The sequence below is a fragment of the Tursiops truncatus genome, chromosome 1 (genome assembly GCF_011762595.2).
Source record: "Tursiops truncatus isolate mTurTru1 chromosome 1, mTurTru1.mat.Y, whole genome shotgun sequence".
Taxonomy (NCBI): Eukaryota; Metazoa; Chordata; class Mammalia; order Artiodactyla; family Delphinidae; genus Tursiops; species Tursiops truncatus.
Genome location: NC_047034.1, coordinates 176,907,222 through 176,912,998, shown reverse-complemented (window position 1 = coordinate 176,912,998; position 5,777 = coordinate 176,907,222). Strand labels below are relative to the sequence as shown.

The 5,777-nt window shown below is 51.4% G+C and overlaps 1 long non-coding RNA gene across 1 annotated transcript; it reads right to left on the bottom strand.

Moving 5' to 3' along the window:
• Positions 1 to 1,912: 1,912 nt before the first annotated feature.
• On the bottom strand, positions 1,913 to 5,472 carry LOC141276481 (uncharacterized). Its single transcript, XR_012326107.1, has 3 exons — positions 4,724 to 5,472; positions 2,653 to 2,736; positions 1,913 to 2,572 (listed from the first exon to the last, which is right to left on the bottom strand). It is a non-coding gene; the product is annotated as an uncharacterized lncRNA (long non-coding RNA).
• Between the last annotated feature and the right edge of the window lie 305 nt (positions 5,473 to 5,777).

Genomic DNA, 5,777 nt, shown 5'->3' with positions numbered 1-5,777 from the left:
TGTGCTTTACTCTAAGACACTGTTCATTACATGAAGCATAATGGGTATTGATAGGGGTCTCCATGACCATCCACTTTGGGGGGCTGGGATACCCAGATGCACCCTGGTAAGGAGACTTTTCTTTGATCACCAAATTGTCCTCTAACTTAGTTCAAGGCAGAAGGCTTTTCAGTATCAAGCCAACCGATGTGCTCTGACGATACTGCAGCCGTCTGGATATGAACATGAGGGTGTTTGACAGGTAGTAGCGTGATCGAGTTTGGGCACAATATTTGGAAAGGTCTGATGGGTCACTTGTGCCGGCAGCTCCCAATCGGACCAGAACTAGATCTGGATGGCTCCGTAGACTAATGGCCCGGAGGCTGTCTCTCTGCAGCCACTGGAGACAAGAGGACAGGCCCCTTGGCCCTGCAGCTGCACCTGCTGAGACCTATGGCAGAAGGGAGGGGACTTGTCTGAGCCCATGAGGCTTTCAGGACCTGAAGGCTGCCGGGTCAGTGCCCGCCCGCTCTGCTGCCATGGGCCCGGGTCTGGCAGATGCTCCTTCTTGCCCACTGGGTCTAGGAAGGCAGCACTGAAGCTGGCTTTTGTTCTGCTCATCCCTCATCAAGGTCACCAATGACCTCCACGTTGCTAAACCCAATGATCAATTCCAAGCCCCCACTTTACATGACGCATCAGCATCGTTTAACAGAGCTGGTCCCTCCCTGATCGTTGAAACTCTTTTTCCTCTCTATTTGGATTTTGGGGTGCCACCGTCTCTTGGTTCTCACCTACTTTACCCACCACTCCTTCCTTCTCAGTCTCCTCTGCTGGTTCCTCCCCTACTGCCACCCTTTTTGTGTTCAAGGACCTCAGGGCTCGGGTCACCTACCCTCCCTCCCTGGGTGATCCCGTCCAGCCTCAAAGCTTATCAATCACATCTATACACTGACAACTCCCCAATTAACATCCGTAGCCACGACCTCCAGCCTCCAATGGCCAAATGCTAATCCAAAGCCTTGCGGGCGTGTAATAAGAATCCAAAAACACGGCACATTCCAAACTACAGTTCTGATTCCACCCTGACTCCCCAGACTCCCCCTCTGAAGCCTCCCCCATCTCCACACATGGCAACTCCTTCCTCCCAGAACTCTGCAGCTCATCCCTGACCTCTGTCTCTCTTCTCCTGCATCCAGTCCCTCAGCAGAGCCTGCTGGCTCCACCTTCAAAATACAGCAGAAATCCAGACCATTCTCTGCTTTTTCTCGTGACTTTCATCGTTTCCACTCTAAACCACCATCACTTTCTTGCCTGGACGACTGTCATAGCTTCCTAACTGGCTTCACTCGGCCCTTGCTCCCCAAGTCTGTCGTCGACCCAGCAACCAGGACGGATCTGTTTAGAATGAAATCCGATCGCGTCCCTCTGCTGCTCCAAACCCTCCAATGGTACCTCACCTTGCTCAGAGTCAAAGCCAGAAAAGTTCAACTGAATCAGCCCCCAACCGACTCTTGACCTCACTTCTTTTTACTGTCTCTCTTGCTGACTCTGTTCCACACTAGCCTCCTTGCTGGTCCTGGAACACAAGGACACAAGAAGTCCTCTTCCCCTCCCTGAGGCCAAAGGAACCAGACAGGGACACTGGAGGCCCAAATCCACCATCCTTGGTCACCACCATCATCGTTATCAATGGGCAGTGAGGACCGGAGGCTGAAACCATTAAGCCGGTTTCCATCCTGGCCTCCGGGAGGACATCGGAGGAAATAGCACTAGGGAGGCCCTTAGGCCCATGGTTACAATAGTCATTTCTTACAGTCAAAGGGCCATGGAGGGAAAAAGTGATAGTCCTCTTCTAATTCAGAAAATATTAACATAAGCGCTTTCTTTTTTTTACTTTTTTTATTTTTAACTTTTTTTTCCCTTTGGCCGCACCACGCAGCTTGAGGGATCTTAGTTCCCCAAACAGGGATCGAACCTGGGCCCCCTGCAGTGGAGGCACGGAGTCCTAACCACTGGCTGCCAGGGAATTCCCCAAAGCACTTTATTTCTGACATAGATAACTACGTTATTCTATTGATTAACTAGAAAGGAAAAAGAAAAAAAAGAAAAAGAAAGGAAAAGTCAACCCACGCCAGTAGGAAATGTGGATTGTTTTACAGAAGAGAGGGTTATCCTTGGGGGTTGAGTTGAACAGAATTCCACACTTGGGCTTTGAGGTTGTTGAGTGGCGCATACTCTAGAAATGCCGAGGACAGGTGGGGCCCCTGTGAAATGGGACAGATTCTAAAAAGACGCAGTAATTGGTGGAAGGGGCTGCTCACCTAAAGTAAGTCTACCCTAAAGGATAGCTGAGATCAACGAGAAAGCCAGAAAGGCTCCCAGATCCTAGACTACGTAAGCATCTCGAACACGAGGACCACAGGAATGATTCTCACCCATGATGCACCGGACCGTTGTCCTGAGTGGGACCCCTTCTCTGAGCGGCCGCAGCAACATCCTCAATCCCTTGGATGGATGCTGCCAAGTTACGTATTTACCGCCGTCGCTCCTTTCACTGTAGTTTGCTGCAGGTTAGCATCGCCCTGTCTTTCTATAAATAGGAAGAATGCTTAGCACAGCCCTCAGAAAACCATGTGTTGCAAGCATCTGGAAGAGACGAGCGGCACTCACGGGGCTTCTCTGCTGGAGCTGTGTCTCTCCCACTTGCCTGGTAGGAACGCCCCAGGAGAGCAGCCACTTTTGACCTCCGGGGACCTAGAGAAGCCAAGAAGCAAAGCAGTTGTGAAAAACAACCCAGTTCCAGCACCAGGTACGCAAGGAGGCGGCCTGCAGGTGCTGGCAGGTCTGTTCAAGTCTCCCTCACCAACCTTCTCTCCAGAGGGGGATTTTGCCAGGAGGAACCTCTGAAAATTTCTAGGTTGGAAGAGAGAGACGGGTCAGACGCCACAGAAACGTGGCGCTCAGGCAGCCAGGCTGAGCAGAGGCGCTGAGTGGAGGCTCCTTGGTGACCCGGGGTCCCTTTGAGCCTCCGGGGTAGCCTGGGAGGCCAGTGGGGTGAAGGCAGTAGGGGAACATCAAAGACAAGCTGGGCGCATTTCACATTTTTATCGTGAGCCAGCCCCATCTCACTCCTTCTGTTTTGAAGAGAAACCTAATTTGTACTTTTCTTTAAAAACCATTTATGTCCGGTCTAGCCCTTGTTGTCAAATAAGCACGTTTATTACACAGACGGAAGCCTGGTATCTCTGAGACCTTGAATGGACTACTTACAATATTGGGGCTGCAGGGCAAGGTGACCTTCAGACCACAAAGGGGCAGTGCCTTGCACGTGGCAGGGCCTTTCAGAGGACGTGAGACATCCAGGCCATTGCCGTGTCTTAGGGGACCTGGGAGGTTACAGACTGAAGAAATGTCAAAACAGGATTAGAAAAATGCATTTTAAACATTTAAAATTTAATGCTTTAGAAGTAAGACAGAGAAAGGCAAACATCATATGATAGCCCTCGTATGTGGAATCTAATAAAAAATGATATAAATGAACTTATTTACAAAACAGAAACAGACTCACAGATTTCAAAAACAAACTTGTGGTTACCTAAGGAGAAACATGGGTGGGAGGGATAAATTGGGAGCTTGGGATTGACAATATACACGCTACTATATATAAAATAGATAACCAACAAGGACCCACTGTATAGCACAGGGAACTCCACTCAATGTTCTATAATAAGCTAGGTGGGAAACGAATCTGAAAAAGAATGAATCTATGTACATGTATAGCTGAATCACTATGCTGTATACCTGAAACTAACACAACATTGTACATCAACTGTACTCCAATAAAAATTTAAAAAAATAAAATAAAATTGAATGCTTTTAACACACGACTCAAATATGAGAGAATTGAGCTGTTTGCTAGAAATGATCTAAAAAATCTAAAAACCTTTTTGAACATGAAGCCCAGGCCAGAGGCCTCACTCCCAGCAGATAGATCCTGAAACAAGTTGCCCCCAGAAATCAAGTGACAGGTATTGACAGGTCACTGCAGTAGGAATGTGAGCCCCAGCATGGGACAGGTCAACTTCTAGCTGCGTTCCTAAATTCAAGAATGGCCAGCTCTCCCTGGGAATTCTGTGAAATTTCCTTGGACAACAGAGGCGCAAACGACCCATCAAGCCCATTCTGAGAACAGCGAACAAGGAAAGCGACAGCGCACCCCTTTGTATTGTGTTCCACAACCTTTCTACGAGGCCAAAATGAAGTGTGGGCAGACCTAGGAGATGACACAGATCCTGAATGGCAGGGAAATTTCTAGGTGAACTTTCTGTTTCATGCGTCAAAACACGATGCAGAAAAACTCTTCTGCCTGAATGCATGGGACCGAGTAAAACGCACACCCCCAATTCCGCAAACGCCCAGCCCCGCAGTGAGAGGCTCGTTTCCTTCCTGCGTCCTCGGGCGCCCTCTGCTGGAGGGATCCTGAGTTACAGCACTAATAACCAGACTGGCAACCGCCAGACTCCAGGGGCCCCGATTTCCCGGAATTGCAAAGAGGAACAACTATAAACGAAGCCCCATGTTTTCTCCCCTGGACACTTTGCCCAGTGAGCCAGAGGTGCTGCAAACCTGCTCAAAGGTAGGGTTCAGTTCCCGGAGCAGCACTTCCTGACGTCCAGTAAGTTTTGCCCATGGCCTTTAGGACCTCAGGTCTGTGTCACCTCCAGGTCCCCCATCTCCTTACCTTGTCCTGTTTCACTGGAGTCGGGGCACTCGAGGGGTCCAGCGCTGACGACTTCATCCTCGTCTCACATGCTGGCCGAGACACAGCCCAGGGACGCGCAGGCCTGCCCTGAGCTTTCTGTCTCCTTGGGCAAGTCGGTTAATCTCTAGGCCTCCCGGTCCTTGCCTCTGAGCTCGGGGCTGGCATCAGATGATTTCAAAGTACCTTTCATTTGTGGGGCTAAAATTTGCACTCATAAGAGGAAAGACAGGTTCTGAACCTTAATCAGATCTGCAGAGGATGGGCACAGCAGAGAAACCGCTGACTCTGCATTGGGTGAAAAGCAAAAATGGTCAGTGGGGGAGTGCCATGGGTCAGGACCTGGCCCTGGGGCCCTAGGGTCCCAGCAGCACCTTGGAGCCTTTTCCCGCCACCCCAGCCTGCCTCCTGGCCCTCCCTGCCTGCGGGATTTGGGGTACTACTCCTTAACCAGGTGGGGGCACCTCCAATGTCCCATTTCCTGCTGAAATCCAGGCCCGCCATTTGCTCTCATGGCCCTTACCTTTGCCTTATACCTTAGTCCTTGCAGGAGCCCCAGGGACTTGGCTGGCCAGTTGGCTCTGCCTGGAGGGCGCAGGCAGTCCCCCGAGAGCTGCCTGTCCCCATGTCCTTGGCAGGAAGACTGGCAGCCTCAGCACTGCGCCTGTCCCAGGCTGAGCAGGGAGGCTCCTCGTGTCAGATCTGTGCAGGCCCCCAAACTGATGACATCAGCAGGGAGCAGGGTCTGCAGGCCCCATGACCCCTGACCCCTGCCATCTCCCCCTCCTCCTCCCCCTCTGCCATCTCCCTCCCCCTCCCAGCACAATGCAGGCTCCAAGGGCAGCCTCCAAGGTGGAGACTCAAGCCAGCGATGGGAGGAAGCAGCCACCAGCACCCAGGCTCTCCCCGCAGAAGTCCAGGGTCCCGGACAGTGAGAGGCACCGGTCTCCGAACTGTCTCACAGCTGCAAACAGCCCCGGAAGAGCAGGCTCGTGTGTGCAGTGTGACATCACTTCCCATCTTGCCAGGAGACAGG